The sequence below is a fragment of the Meles meles genome, chromosome 16 (assembly GCF_922984935.1).
Source record: "Meles meles chromosome 16, mMelMel3.1 paternal haplotype, whole genome shotgun sequence".
Taxonomy (NCBI): Eukaryota; Metazoa; Chordata; class Mammalia; order Carnivora; family Mustelidae; genus Meles; species Meles meles.
Genome location: NC_060081.1, coordinates 11992298 through 12008482, shown reverse-complemented (window position 1 = coordinate 12008482; position 16185 = coordinate 11992298). Strand labels below are relative to the sequence as shown.

Sequence of the window (16185 nt, the reverse complement as noted above, 5' to 3'; positions counted from 1 at the left end):
TCAGTCTTGCAGGGAGGGACCCAGGGGCTGGCAGACTAAATAGTGTTGGGCTGCAGAACTGTCCCAGCAGAGCCCAGTGAGATGCCAAGGGGCCTGTTTTCTGGCCATCCGAGGCCTCTGTGACTGTAGAGTGCGGAGAGAGCAGAGAGGACGGCCCTGTAAGCCTTGATGGCTTACCATCAAGTTTGTTGCCACCTACAACTGACAGGCTCCATTCTTGTCTATGGGTGTCGCCCTTCCTTTTTTCCACTCACACACCCTCCTCCCGGTGCTGGGCAAGGCCGGGCCTCTGGAGCCCCTACCCAGTAACCACAGTTGCCCTTGATAGCTTTACCTATGCGGGCAAGCTTGATCTTGACTGTCTTCCTCATGTTGTAGCCTGAGCTCCAAGAGGCTTACCAGCAGCTGGTGGCTCGGGCCTCTTCTTCCACCTTTCATCTTCTGTCTCCTGTCTGTCCTGGTCCCCCCTCCCCCCTGCCTCACATGTGCACGCGTGGTTGTAAATAACAGAGCTAGAACTTAGAGCCCACGTCCTTCCTACTTCGGAGAGGCCATTGTTATTCTCCCTCTCCCCACATCTGCTCAGAGCCGAACTTGGCCGTGCTGCTGAGCTCTCTGGAGTGCCGCTGGAGTACCGTGCACACCATTTCTGAGCAAAATTGGCATGTCCTGCGCATGGCTGCTATTTGTGTCTTGTTCCATTGTTCAGACTGACAGTGAATAATCTATTTTTCATTCACAGATTCAACTCTTTTCTACCTTCCTTTCATCAAGGTGTTCTGATGCTAATTCCAGTTGTCATCTGGCTGGTGCGGCTTCCCAGGCAGCTGCAGCTAGACCTGTCCCCCTTAACTCTCTCACCCCTCCCTCCTCCTCTTCTCTGTCTCTCCCTCAGTCTGCAGCCTAGAGTGACAGGCTGCCTGGAGTGCAATGTCAGAGCCCCCACTTTGCTCACCTCTCTGCCCAGTGGACTCCGGAGAACCTCCCCTGAGAGAAGAACAAGCTGGGGGCCCTGTGACGCTCTGTGCTGTCACTTGTGACCAAGAGCAGGGACCCCTCTCAACCTCTTGAGTTCTGGTTGGGCTCTTGCTAAGGAGACAGACTCTGTGATGGCTTCAGGCTTCTCTGAGCTCAGCCAGCTCCAGGAACAGACAGAGCCATCCTCAAAGAATTTTGTCGGAGGAGGCTCTTTGAGCTGGGAGAGCTTACTTCGCACTGACCGCTGCAGAGCCGTGGAGCACAGTTCAGCTGGCATGAGCAGAGGCCTGCCTTCCCCACCAATGTCATAACCGGCTGTGTTCTACAGGCCTCTGCCTGGGACTCTCAGCTCCAGGGTAAAGACCAGAGCCCATCAGACAGAGAGAGGCATTTGTCCTCTCCCCAACAAGATGTACTAGCCTCCAACTCTGCTGGGCACCGTACCACACTCAGAGGCCACAGACAGACCTGCTACCCTCTGGAGCCTCACGTGTGGTGGGAGAGGCAGGCAGGAGCAAGTCAATAGAGACGTGTCCCAGAGTCAGCCTCAGAGAACAAGCCTGGTCACCTGGGAGCTGGAGCAGGCATTTAGTAAAGGTTCCAAAACCTTCAGTGGTAGCCCTTCGTGTTTGCCATTTCAGAAGAAGCAGTAAGTGGTCCTCATGGGAAAAATTAAAACTCAGGCTTTCTAGGCTCATTCTGTGGTTGGTATCGTTCTTACTTGGAATTGGGTTGGGGGTACAACAACCGTGTCTAGGTCATGAGAGGGCATTGCTGTTGAGGGGTCTGTGGCCATGAGGGCTTCTAGAGAGATGGCATTTAAGTTGCAATTGAGGCACCCAGCACGTGAGAGTCTGGGGGTCCCTGGCTAGGTAATGTGGCTGTTTCCATGGGAAGCCAGGCAGGAAGTGCATTATCTCAGAGTGTTTTCCAAGGACTTTTTTTTCTTGAGTCCTGTGGATTAATATGGAGAGTTAAAGATCCCTGCACACGATTCCCACTGACAATTGTGCTGTGACATCCCTCCCCTGCCCTGTTCACATAACCTTTCTGGGACCACCCACTTTTGCCCATCTGCTTGGATTAGGGCAGATGCCCCTACTGAGCCCCTGTGCTATCTACAGCTCTTACCTCTAAATGTTTTCAAACAAAGCCTCTGTAGGACATGGGTGACAAGTCGTGACTCTCTCCTGCTCTGTTCCTATTTCCTCTTGCCCACTCTGCTTGCCTGACATTTCCCTTGCATGTGCATTTGACCAGCTCATTTGTTCCCAAGCCTGGGCCACTGGTTCCATCTGACAACCTCCGTTTATATCACACCTCAAGTGACTCTGGGGTTGGCATCACTCCTTCAGACCGGCTTGATTTTGGCTGCATGGAATGCTTTGTTGTTTGCCTGCATTCCACTCTGGAGTCAGCAAGGAAAGAGGGGTCTCTAAGATCCACAGATGACGCCCACTTACCTTTCAAAAACCTCATGGTGATGGGATTGATTGGGTTTAAAAAGTCAGGAAGCAGGTGGATCAAAGCGAGATTTTTTACCTTCTGCATTGGCTTTTGAACAGTCCTGTTAAAATTGCATGAATTAGAGCCATTCTAAAACCAAAGTCCTTGCTTCATTTAAGAAGAGAATGAATAATTACTTTCAGTGAAGCAACTATAAAAAGCATATTTTATAACTTCTTAGTTGTCCCACTCCAAAAAGCAGGGCACGTGCCAAAGCAAAGACTGAAGGAAAGAAGCTCACTGAGCCCCCAAAGCTCGGCCGCCTGTGCTTTTGCTCTCCCGCGGGACCTTGATGCCTGCCGCCCTTTGCATGCACAGAGAGGAAATGAGTTTGCTGGGGAGGCACCCTTGTGCAGGGACTTTGCAGTTAGGGACCCCACAGCTGACCTCGGGGAAACATTTAACCTTGCCAGGGCACCTAATCTTCAGGGTCAGGACACACGTCCTATGGGGGGTGGGGGGTGGGGCTGGGGTGAAGGGATACAAGTAAAGAGCTACGCTTCAGGCTTGGCAGACGAGTGGGAACTTTGAGTTCCAGTCTTTCTGTGGCAGCTTACTCCACGTTACCTGGTTTTAACTCAACTACAAAATCCAACAAATTCTCCTTGAACCCTGACTGTGTACATCCCGGTTTAATATCCTCATTGCCCTGCGAGGTGGCTGTGCTGGATGTCAGGGGCCTGGGGCTGCCCTTTAGTGAATTGACTCTGCAATGCTCAGGAATCCTGAGAGGCCGTGAGATTGTCTCAGGTAGCACCTGGCTGACCCCAGAGTCACTTTTGCACCCGGCTAGCAGCAGGAGCCTGAGGATCATCGCGTCGGACTGAACCCCATCGTGCTTACCACATGAGGCTGTGGATCAGTGGCCGTAGGGACAGCTCTCTTCCCCACCTTCACCGCACACTGTCCCTTCCCCAGTCTCCCCTCAGGGCCCGAGGGATGCTCTGAGTTGGCAAAGACCCGTATAAAACACGACCACCCTGTCCCTGCCTAGCCCTACTTTTCTGCTATTGGGGTCAGCACAATACCCTTCCATGTGATATTATGCTGCTGAATGTTTAGTCATTGTCTTCCAAAAGTGTGGGACTTCTCTTCTGTGTGAATTACCCCAGCATTAATCCCGAACTATGTTCTTCTGATCCAGGGGATGGGCTTAGATAAAAATCAAGTATAGACATTTTGGGCTCTGGAGTCGATAAACAAGGATACAAATCATGACACTTTTTTCTTATTAAGTGGTAACTTTGGGACATGTACTTGGTCTTCGAGTCTCTTTTTTTAGCTGTACAGCGGAGTTGATAATAGGATTCAGTGAGCAAAGGCATTTAGAGAACCAGGCTCAAAAATAGGCATTCAATAAATATTTGCTTTCTGTCCTCTGCTTTCTTCCTGTTTCAGGAAAAGATGAGGTTCAGTCAGATACTTATCACTTTTTATGTCAGTCCAAAATGCTCACAGGAAAACAAACACCCTTCCTAAGTCACTGACTGCTTGGGGGGCTGAGAATTTGGCTGGTTGGCTAGACCCTTTTTTTTTTCTGGTGGCTAAATCCCTCAGGGTATTGCCCAGGGTGTGTGAAATCTCAGCACCCATGTCGAGACTGTTGTCCCCATTGCTGGGCACCCAGGCCCAAATGTGTCTTCTCTGCTTCTTTCCGACGGGCGTTGGGAATGCTTTCAGGGCTGGAAAGACCCAGGAAGCAAAGTGGGATGAGCCTCACTGCAGTGCTCTGCTCAGGAAGCCCCCAGAAGTTACAAAAGAATCTCAGTCACCTTTGTGGCTCCCGGTGCTTGGTTCCCTCCTTCCAGCCACTTCTGAGTCCTGCTCGGCCTGGGTCAAGGAGATGCCTTTACTAAGGTGACCAGCCCCAAACACGAGCACAGAGGAGGTGACAGGGAGAGCAGTGGCAGCCTGGGGGCTTCTGAGGAATGTCCTTGCTTGTTTTGGATATCCAGGTGAGAGTGTGAGAAACTGATAGGGAATCTTTTAGATCTGTTAAAAGATAGAATTTTTTTTATGTCTGAAGCTTTGTCAGGAAATATTCCCCCAGGACTAGCCTCCCACCCGATGTGCCCCGTCTCCCCGGCTCACCATGGGCATCGCAGCCTGTTGTCCCCTGAGCCTGCCCCATCTGGTTCCAGCCTCCTCAGAGCCAACGTCAGAGTCTGTGCCGCCTGAGAGGCCCTGCCTGACCCAGCACCCACCTCTCTCCCAGGCTCAGTTCCAGGCCTGCTCTTGGCTCACTCCACTCATGCTATACTGTCCCTCCATCCTATTGGCTCCCCTAGGGCCTCTGCAGCTCTCCCCACGGCCTGAGTGCCCTCCCCACCTGTCCCATGTCCCTCAGAATGGCCCCTGACCCCTGAGTGATGGAGCCTCCCCACCCAGCACTCTACACTCACATTTTTCCCTCCAGAGAACATAATATGTGTAGTGACATGACAGTTGTCTGTCTCATGGCTGGAGTGCAGGCTTCCTGAGTGTGGCCATCCTGCCTTTACCAACTGCCGATCCCCGTCTTGGGAAAGTGAAGGACACACAGGACACTGAATATATATTTGTCAGTGAGGCTGGGTGCAGGCACTCTGCCTTGGCCTGGACAAGAGGTCAGCTGCGTTTGCTCTGGAGAGTACAAGTGTATTTTTGTCCAGCCTCCTCGTCCATTCATTCATTCATCAGATATTTATCAGTGCGGGATTGTGTTCCCGGTGGGCCAGTGGGTGGGAAGGGTCCCACCTTCGAGGGTTCACGGCTCATAGTGGGCACACTGGGAGCAGGGTCTTCATACCTGAGCTCCATCCTACTGGGGAATGTGTATGCCTGTGTTGTGTATGTCTGTGGTGTATACGTGTCTATGGTATGTGTGTACACATACCATAAGTGTGTGGTAAGTGTGGTACACGTGTACATGTGGTATGTGGTGTGTGTGTGTGTGCCTGTAGTGTGTGTGCCTATGATATGTGTGAGTGTAGTGTGTAAGTGTGCCTGTGGTGTGTGTGAGTGTGGTATGTGGTGTGTGTGTCTATAGTGTGTGTGCCTCTGATGTGTGTGAGTGTGTGTATGTGATGTATGTGTGCGCGCATGTGGTGTTTGTGCTTGTGGGGTGTGTGCATGAGTGTGGGGTGTGTGTGTGCAGTGGGGAGATCTGCAAGCACTGAGGAGGGTGCGACATCTGACCTCTGGCCTCTCCACTTACATCTGGACCCACCCTGAGACTGCAGGCGAGACCCCCCCTCCCCCCTGCCCCGAGGTCTGCCTCTCTCTCTCCTAAAGCGTTGCCTTTCTATGAGTGGTTCCAGGCCTCTGACAGCCTCTGGAATTGAAATGGGATGTGTGAGACAGGACAGTTTGGGGTTCTGGAATGCCATGGCTCCCAGAGTCCTCAGCAGGACAGCAGAGGGTTCATGGCAGCGATGACTCCATTAAGATCCTCACCTAGAACTGCCCAGAGGAACAATTTGTGTTACTTCTGCAACAGAAGACTGAGGGAGTTTTTCAACTTTTCCTTTTTTAATTCCCTTCTTTCTGAGGAGTGGTGATTTGGGCACCGTGTGACTGGCTTGCGTTCTGACAGGGAAGGGCTCGGTGACAGGCGTGGGTCCCCAGTCACGCTGCACTCTGAGGTGGCTATGGCCGTGGCTCGCCGAGCAGGCAGTCCGCCCTGAAGGGATGAAAGGAAGGGCTCCCTCTGGTCTGGTTCCCACTACTTCTCAGAAACCACTTGAGTGCAGGTGAAGGGGGAGTGGAGGCTTTCAAGTGGCTCTCCAGGAGGATCTGCTTGCTCTTTGTGGTCCTTCAAGGATGTTTCTAGCTGCTTGAAGTGTGTCATTGCTACACCACTCAGTTAGGAGAGTAAAACCTTCGGCCCTCGGAGCTGGTTTATCCAGACGTGCTGAAGGAACTCTGCTAGGTTTTCAGGCTGATCCCCAGATGTGTGAGCCGTGACCTTTACTGAACTGCATTTCTGAAACGGTATTAGGGCTGGGTGCTGGGTGAGTCACCTTCAGTGGCATCCAGAGGGCCTCTGGGTGGACACAGAGGCACCACCCTCCCTGTGGGTCCGGAAGGTGGACCGTCAGTGCTCTGCTCCCCAGCTTCTTTACAGAGCCCAGCTGCTTGCAGATCCACTTTTCCCCAGGGAGGAACAAGCACACAGATTTGGCCAGGTTAGTTAAATGAAATAGAATTGCAGTTTGAGGGGGGCCCGGGTGGTTCAGTGGGTTAAGCATCTGACTCTTGGTTCCGGCTCAGGTCGCTATCTCAGGATCGAAGCCCCCTCGGGCTCCATGTGCTCAGTGGGAGTCTGCTTGAGGTTCTCTCTCTTCCGCTCCCTCTGCCCCTCCTGCTCTGGTCTCTCTCTCAAATAAATAGATCTTTAAAAAAGAAAGAAAGAAATGCAGGTTGAAGGCCCCTTTTAGACGGCAGGCCTACCACAATACCTAAATCCTTTTCAAATGTATTACCCACTGAGCCTTGGGAGGAGAAGCAATATACTTTTTTAATAACCGTGCTATGTTCATAGCCCAAACTTACCATCACTTAGGACCACCCTGAGACCGCCTGGATGCAAAGGAGAGCCACTGCTGTACTACAATGGCATTTGGTATATTTTCAAAGCGTAGAAACTTGAAGGAAGAGGGAAAACAGCACATAGAATTACACTGCCCCACAGTGAGCAATGAGCACCTTACTTGAGACATGTGAATGAAATTGAAAGTGAAATGATGTGGTGGGAACAGGTTTCCTCCATAAAATCCTCAAATGTTGCTATATTGGCCCAAAGCTTGTGTGGCCCTCCTGACTATCAGTGGTGTCTACTTAGATTTCATTTACTCAGGTACATCAAGCAAGGGTTGGTAAACTAGTGATTGCGGGTCAGATTCTACCCACTCGCTGTCCTTTGTGTAAATAAAGTTTTATTGGCACATAGCAAGACTCCTTCCTTTACATGTTGTCTCTGGATGCTTTCATACTCAAACAGAATATGTGACAGAGACAGGATTGCCTCAAAATCCTGAAATATTGGCTGTCTGGCACTTTCTAGAAAGGCTTGCTTACCTGTTACATAGAGCACAGCACTGTGGGGGCCAAGCCTTCTTGTTCCTTGTGCATTCTACTCAGCATGGCTTTGTTCTCAGGCCACCAGCAGCCTACCACGTCGAGTGTGACATGCAGGGGACACCATTCTCTACAAAACAGCAACCAAAAACTCAGGTCTGAACCATGCAGCTCAGTCTTGCCACTGTCATATGGAAAGCTCATTTACTATTTGAGGAGGGAGCAATTCTCTGTATTCCAAAGAGGCCCAGAGCAGGGATTTTGCCCTTTTTCTTGTCCTTCGGGAAGCACTGGTTCCAGCTTTTTGAAATATTGACAGTGAATCAGACACCCGATGTGATCTAGCCACCAAAAAAGGGTCCTTGTTTCCCCAGTCCTACAATGGTGATAGGAGAAGTGATCAGTGTTTCCAGAACATACCAGATTTCATGCTGGTAGCTCTGACATGCTAGGGTGAACTTTCTCATTGCCCAGCACTCAAATGTTCCTCCTTAGAGGCTGTCTCTGGGTGTATAAGTTTGGGTTAGAGTCAGAGCTATAGGAAACCTTTCTTGATGTTCCTAAGCAAACTGACTCATTTCTGTTTATGGAGAGTGACTGGGTTCCTGTACCACTGTCCTCCCAGCCCAGTCTCCCCAACAAAATTCATGCCAGCTAAAGAGGATCATTTTAAATCCTACCACTGCCATGAAACCCCAGCCAGCCACAGGACCAAGAATTGTCCCCGTCAGTGTTTGGGCTAGATCAGAGACCTGCCACCAGTTCCCACCGAACCACAGCAGGGACTGCATTGATCTTGAATCTGAGAGGCAGGTGGGGATGGCAGGTTCCACCTGCTCCTTTCACTAGCTTCACGGTAGCTGACAGAATTGGATTTTGAACCCCACTTACTGCATTGTGCTGAGATTTCACTGTACTTACACTGTATCAGTGGACGTTAGGAGCAGACCTCTCCCACCCAGTGTTGAGCTCTTCTTGGGAAGGGATAGTGTTTCTTCCCCATGCGTGGCTCTTAGGGGATGCTTGCATATTGGTGGCCACATAAGGAATAGGTTGGCACTGCTGAACACTTGGAGTGATGACAGAGCCCCTGGTCCAAGAGGGGATACTCGTTGTTGGATAGCTTTCCCTTACATGGGGCTGTGTCTGCTTCTCAGTACATTGTAGCCCTCGGTGTGTGTCCTGCCCTCTCAGGTGACTCCGAGTGAGCCCAGCTCTTCAGGGTGGTAATGATGCCAAGGCTGGAAGACAGTTTCCATGCTTCCCACCCAACTTTCCCATGTCTCAAGCTCAGGCATACCACTTTTTTCCTCTGGTTTTCTGTGACTCGATTTCAGACTGTCCACATAATGGTTGGCTTTCTCCATATGTGATGTCTCTTTATAAAGAGGTATTAGGATCAAATTCCGTACTCAAGGCATGTTGTGACTTATCTATACTGGATGGACTATTACCTTAAAAAAAAAACTTTAAATCTAAATAAACCATAACATACCATCAAGTCCTCTAATCAAAATTATACAGCTATCCTCATACTCTCTACCCAGTGGGGAGATGGTAAGATACCAGCACCCAGTCCTTCCACCTTTCTGTCTTCCCGTGTCCCTACCACCACAAATGAGTTGTATCTGTTCTTCAACTTCAAAGACATGGACCATACATGTATATTTTTGTGTCCAGTTTTGCTTTCTCTCAACATTACATTTGTGAGCCATGTCTGGATGGTTCTAGCATGCTGTAGTGTGTCCATGGTCATCACTCTGTGGCACTATTACCTTTTAAAAAAATACTTAATTTGTAGAGTAATTTTTGTTTCATTCCTGAATTGACAGAAGGTACAGAGATTCCCCCATAACCCTAGCCCCACACGTGCACTGCCTTCCCCGCTATAAGTGCCTCTCCCCAGAGATGCACACGTTGTAACCGCTGTTGACGAGCCTACGCTGACCCATCATAATCACCCAAAGTCCGTGGTTTATCTTAGGGTTCCCTCTTGGGGTTGTACATTCTGTGGGTTTGGACAAATTTATAATGACATGTCTCTCCATCATGGTATGGTACAGAGTGCTTTCCCGAAAGATCTTCAGTGTTCCACCTGTTCGTCCCTTTCCTCCCTACTTCCCAACCCTTGACAACCGTTGATCTTCTTACTGTCTCCATAGTTTTGCCTTTTCCACAGTATCACAGAGTTGGAATAACATAACATATAACATTTTCAGATTGGTTTCTTTTTCTTAGTAATATCCATATATCTTTCTTCCATGTCTTTTCATGGCTTGATAGTTCATGTCTTTTTAGCTTTAGATCAGACGCTCTTGTCTTTAATGTACCAGTTTATTTATCCATTCACCTACTAAAGGACACCATTAGACTGTTTCCAAGCTTTAGGATTGTGAATAAGCAGCTGTGAATATCCTGTGTGGGTTTTTGTGTGGATATAAATTTTCAGCCCTTTGGTTAAATACCAAGGAATGTAACTGCTGGATTATAAGTTAAGAGTATTTTTAGTTTTGTAAGAAACCCCCAAACTGTCTTTGGAAGTAACTGTGCTATATGGTATCCCCCACAAGCCATGAATGAGTGTTCCTGTTACCCCACATTCTTGCCAGCATTTGGCGGTGTCTGTGTTCCGGATTTTGGCCATTTTAATAGGTGTGTGGTAACATCTTGTTGTTTCAATTTGCATTGCCCAAATGACATATGACATGGAGTATTTTTTCATATTTGTATTTGCCATCTGTGTCTCTTCTTCGGTGAGGTGTCTGTTACATCTTCAGTTCATTTTTAAATTGGATTTTTTGTTTTCTTATTTTCTAAAGTAGGCCCCATGCCCAGTGTGAGGCTTGAACTCACAACCCTGAGATCAAGAGTCACGTGCTGACTGAGCCAGCCAGGCCCCTCTGTTTTCTTACTGTTGAGTTTTAAGAGTTATTTGTATTTTTTGAATCAGAGTCCTTTACCATATATGTCTTTTGCAAATATTTTCATGAACCTGTGGCTTATTTTTTATGCTCTTTGACAGTGTGTTTTGCTGAGCAGAAATTTTTAATTTAAGGATTCCCAATTTATCAATTCTTTCATAGGTCAGGCTTTGATATTTTATCTAAAAAGTCATCAATAAACCCAGGGTCGTCTGGATATTCTCCTATGTTACCTTCTGAGAGTTTTATATTTTTGTGCTTTACATTTATTCTGTTGTTCACTTTGAGTTAATTTTTGTGAATGCTGTAAAGTCTGTGTCTAGATTCAGTTTCTACATGTGGATGTCCAACCATTCTAACATCATCTTTTGAAAAGACTGTCTTTCTCCATTGTATTGCCTTTGTTCCTTTGTTGAAGATCGGTTGACTGTGTTTATGCTGGTCTAATTCTGAATGCTTTCTTATGCTCCATTGATCTATTTTTATATTCTAATATGAATACCACACTGTCTTCAGTAATGTAATTTCAAGTAAGGCTTGAAGTTGTATTGTGTCAGTCTTTGTTCTTCTCTTTCAAATTGTGTTGGCTCTTCTGGGTCTTTTCCATTTCCATATAAACTTCAGAACCAGCTTGTCGATATTCACAAAATAACTTGCTGAGCTTTTGATTGGAATTGCATTAAATCTAATTTTAGTATATGTGCTGCCGAAGCGAGCACGGAATTGCATTAAATCTAGAAGTTGAGAAAAATTGACATCTTGATGGCATTGAGTCTTCCTATCCATGAACATGGATCATATCTCTATTTTGTTTTTTCAATTTTATTCATCAGAGTTTTGCAGTTTTCTCATATAGCTCTTAGAGTTATTTTGCTAGATTTATATCCTGCAATCTTGCTATAGTTGCTTATTGGTTCCAGGAGTCTTTTTGTTGATTCTTTTAGATCTTCTACATAAATAGTTACGTCATCTGCAAACTAAGACAGCTTTATTTCTTCCTTCCTAATTTGTATGCCCTATATTTCCTTTTGTTATCTTATTGTATTAATAGATTTCCACTATGATGTTGAAAGGTTGCGGTGAGGAGGAAATCTTTGCCTTATTCCTGAACTTTGTGGGAACACTTCCTGTTTCTCACCATTATACTGTTAGTTATAGGGTTTTTTCATAAATGTTCTTCATAAGTTGAGGAAGTTTCAACTGTTTCTAACTTGCTAAGAGCTTTTTTTTTTTTTTAAATATCCTAAGTCAGTGTTTGGTTTTGTCAGGTGCTTTTTGTGAATCTATTAATATGAGGATGTGATTTTTTCCTTCTTTAGCTTGTTGATGTGATGAATTATATTAATTGATTTTTGAATGATGAACCAGCTTTGCATACCTAGGATAAATTCCAGTTGGCCATGCTGAATAATTCTTTTAAAACTTTTTGTATTCAATTTGCTAATATTCTGTTGAGGATTTTTGCATCTATGCTTATGAGAATTATTGGTCTGTGGTTTTCTTTGCCTGCTGTGTCTCTGTCTGGTTTCAGTATTAATGTAATGGTAGTTGCACAGAATGAGTTAGGAAGTCACCCCTCTGCTTCTACCTTCTGGAAGAGATTGTTAGATAATTTGGTATAACTTCTTCTTTAAATGTTTAGGAGAATTCACTAATGAACTCAGTTGGATCTGGTAATTTCTGTTTTGGAAATTTATTAATTATTGATTCAATTTCTTTAATAGATATAGATCTATTCAGATTGTCTATTTCTTATTGAATTTTGATAGATTACATTGTTAAAGGTCCATTTCATTTAGGTTATCAAATTTGTAGGCATGAAATTGTTCATAATATTCCTTTATTATCCTTTTAATGTCTAGGATCTGTAGTAATGTTCTCTCTTTCGTGATTGATAGTAGTAATTTTTGTCTCCTCTCTTTTTTTCTTAGTTAGCCTGGTTAGAGGCTTATCAATTTTATTGATTTTTTCAAACAACCAGCTCTTGGTTTTGTTGATTTTCTTTATCAGTTTCCTGTTTTTAATTTCATTGATGTCTGTTCTAAGTTCTATTATTTCTTTTTTTTCTGCTTACTTTGGATTTAATTTGCTCTTCTTTTTCTAGTTTTCTAAGGTAGAAGCTTAGATTATTGATTTTTAGATCTTTCTTTTCTGATGTATACCTTCAATGTTATAAGTTCCCCTCAGCCCACAAATTTTGATAAGTTGTGTTTTCATTTTATTTTGTTGAAAATATTTTAAGATTTAGTTATTTAGTATTATATTGTTCAAGTCCCAGGTATTTTGTAATTTTCCAGTCACCCTTCTGTTACTGATTTCTAGTTTAATTCCACTATGTTGTGTTTTATGGCCCCAAGTGTGATCTATCTTGGTGAATGCTCCATGTGAGTTTGAGAAGAATGTATATTTTACTGTTCTTAGATGAGACAGTTTATTGATGACTATTATGTTGAGTTGATTGATAGATGTTGTTGCCTTCAATTATGTCTTTACTAATTTTCTGCCTGCTGGAATGGTTCATTTTTGATAGAATGATGTTAAAGTCTTCAACTGTAATAGTGGATTTATCTATTTCTCCTTGGAGTTATGTAAGTCTTGACTAATATATTTTGACTCCCTGTTCTTAAATGCATATTCATTAAGGATTGTTATGTCTTCTTGGGGAGTAGAGCCCTTTATCATTATATAATCTCCTTCTTTATCCCCAACAGTATTCCTGAATACTGAATATTGCTCTGAATTCTGTTTTGTTCAAAATTAATGCGCTATTCCCACTTTCTTTAGATTAGTGTTATCGTGGTTTATTTTTCTCCATACATTTACTTTTAATTCACATGTATCTTTATATTTAAAATGGATTTTTGAGGGCGTGGAGAAAGGGGAACCATATTACACTGTTGGTGGGAATGCAAGCTTGTGCAGCCATTCTGGAAAACAGTCTAGAGATTCCTCAAGAAATTAAAATTAGAGCTGCCTTACAACTCAGCAACTGCAATACTGGGTATTTACCCCAAAGATACACACGTAGTGAAAATGAGAGTCACAAGCACCCCAATGTTCATAGCAGCAATGTCCACAATAAACAAAGTATAGAAGGAGCCGAGATGCCCTTCAACAGATGAATGGATAAAGATGAACAGATGAAGAAGATGTGATCTATATATACAATGGAATATTACTCAGCCATCAGAAAGGATGAATACGCACCATTCGCATCAACATCGATGAAGCTGGAGGATATTATGCTAAGTGAAATAAATCAAGCATAAAAACACAATTATCATATGGTTTCACTCATATGTGGAACATAAGGAAGAGTGTGGAGGGTCACAGAGGAAGGGTGGGAAAACTGAATGGGAAGAAATCAGAGAGAGAGACAAGCCATGAAAGACTCTGGACTCCAGGAACCAAATTGAGGGTTACAGAAGGGTGGAGGGTGGGGGGTTGAGGTAACTGGATGATGGGTATTAAGGAGGGCACATGTGGTCATAAGCACTGGATATTATACGCAACTAATGAATTGTTGAACACTTCATCAAAAACTGATATATATGTATATATAAAATATGGTATATATATGCATATATATATATAGGCTAATTGAACATAATAAAAATAAATTTAAGGGTTTATTGTAGACAACATAGCAACATAGTTGGATCTTACTTTTTGATCCACTATGACAATGTTTGTCTTTCAGTTTGTGAATATAGACCATTGACATTCAGTGTGATTATTTGATATTTTTAAATTAATATTTACCATATTTATTTCTGTTTTCTATTTGTTGCCCTTGGTTTTCATTCTTATTTTTGTTTTCCTCTCTTCCTTTTTTTAGCTTTCTCTGTTTCAATTGAACAATTTTTTTTTTTTTGGAATTTTTTTTCCCCATTTTATTTATTTTTTCAGCATAACAGTATTCATTCCTTTTGCACAACACCCAGTGCTTCATGCAAAACGTGCCCTCCCCATTACCCACCACCTGTTCCCCCAACCTCCCACCCCTGACTCTTCAAAACGCTCAGGTTGTTTTTCAGAGTCCATAGTCTCTTATGGTTCGCCTCCCCTTCCAAATTTTTTTTTTTTAATAAACATATAATGTATTTTTATCCCCAGGGGTACAGGTCTGTGAATCGCCAGGTTTACACACTTCACAGCACTCACGATAGCACTTACCCTCCCCAATGTCCATAGCCCCCTCCCCCTCTCCCAATCCCACCTCCCCCCAGCAACCCCCAGTTTGTTTTGTGAGATTAAGAGTCATTTATGGTTTGTCTCCCTCCCAATCCCATCTTGTTTCATTTATTCTTCTCCTATCCCCTGTGCTCGCTTCGGCAGCACATATATTCTTCTCCTATCCCCCTACCCCCCCATGTTGCTTCTCCATGTCCTCATATCAGGGAGATCATATGATAGTTGTCTTTCTCCGATTGACTTATTTCACTAAGCATGATACGCTCTAGTTCCATCCACGTCGTCGCAAATGGCATGATTTCATTTCTTTTGATGGCTGCGTAGTATTCCATTGTGTATATATACCACATCTTCTTTATCCATTCATCTGTTGATGGACATCTAGGTTCTTTCCATAGTCTGGCTATTGTAGACATTGCTGCTATAAACATTCGGGTACACGTGCCCCTTCGGATCACTATGTTTGTATCTTTAGGGTAAATACCCAGTAGTGCAATTGCTGGGTCATACGGTAGTTCTATTTTCAACATTTTGAGGAACCTCCATGCTGTTTTCCAGAGTGGTTGCACCAGCTTGCATTCCCACCAACAGTGGAGGAGGGTTCCCCTTTCTCTACATCCTCGCCAGCATCTGTCATTTCCTGACTTGTTAATTTTAGCCATTCTGACTGGGGTGAGGTGATATCTCATTGTGGTTTTGATTTGTATTTCCCTGATGCCGAGTGACGTGGAGCACTTTTTCATGTGTCTGTTGGCCATCTGGATGTCTTCTTTGCAGAAATGTCTGTTCATGTCCTCTGCCCATTTCTTGATGGGATTGTTTGTTCTTTGGGTGTTGAGTTTGCTAAGTTCCTTATAGATTTTGGATACTAGCCCTTTATCTGATATGTCGTTTGCAAATATCTTCTCCCATTCTGTCAGTTGTCTTTTGGTTTTGTTAACTCTTTCCTTTGCTGTGCAAAAGCTTTTGATCTTGATGAAATCCCAAGAGTTCATTTTTGCCCTTGCTTCCCTTGCCTTTGCCGTTGTTCCTAGGAAGATGTTGCTACGGCTGAGGTCGAAGAGGTTGCTGCCTGCATTCTCCTCAAGGATTTTGATGGATTCCTTTCTCACATGGAGGTCCTTCATCCATTTGGAGTCTATTTTCGTGTGTGGTGTAAGGAAGTGGTCCAATTTCATTTTTCTGCATGTGGCTGTCCAATTTTCCCAGCACCATTTATTGAAGAGGCTGTCTTTTTTCCATTGGACATTCTTTCCTGCTTTGTCGAAGATTAGTTGACCATAGAGTTGAGGGTCGATTTCTGGGCTCTCTATTCTGTTCCACTGATCTATGTGTCTGTTTTTGTGCCAGGACCATGCTGTCTTGATGATGACGGCTTTGTAATAGAGCTTGAAGTCCGGAATTGTGATGCCACCAAATTTGGCTTTCTTTTTCAATATTCCTTTGGCTATTCGAGGTCTTTTCTGGTTCCATATAAATTTTAGGATTATTTGTTCCATTTCTTTGAAAAAAATGGATGGTATTTTGA

The 16185-nt window shown here is 44.6% G+C and overlaps 1 protein-coding gene across 1 annotated transcript in view; it reads left to right on the top strand.

Annotated features, from left to right (window-relative positions):
• Positions 1 to 16185, top strand: part of SH3RF3 (SH3 domain containing ring finger 3) — a 398130-nt gene that overhangs the window by 222621 nt on the left and 159324 nt on the right. The gene's annotated exons all lie outside the window — the stretch shown is intronic.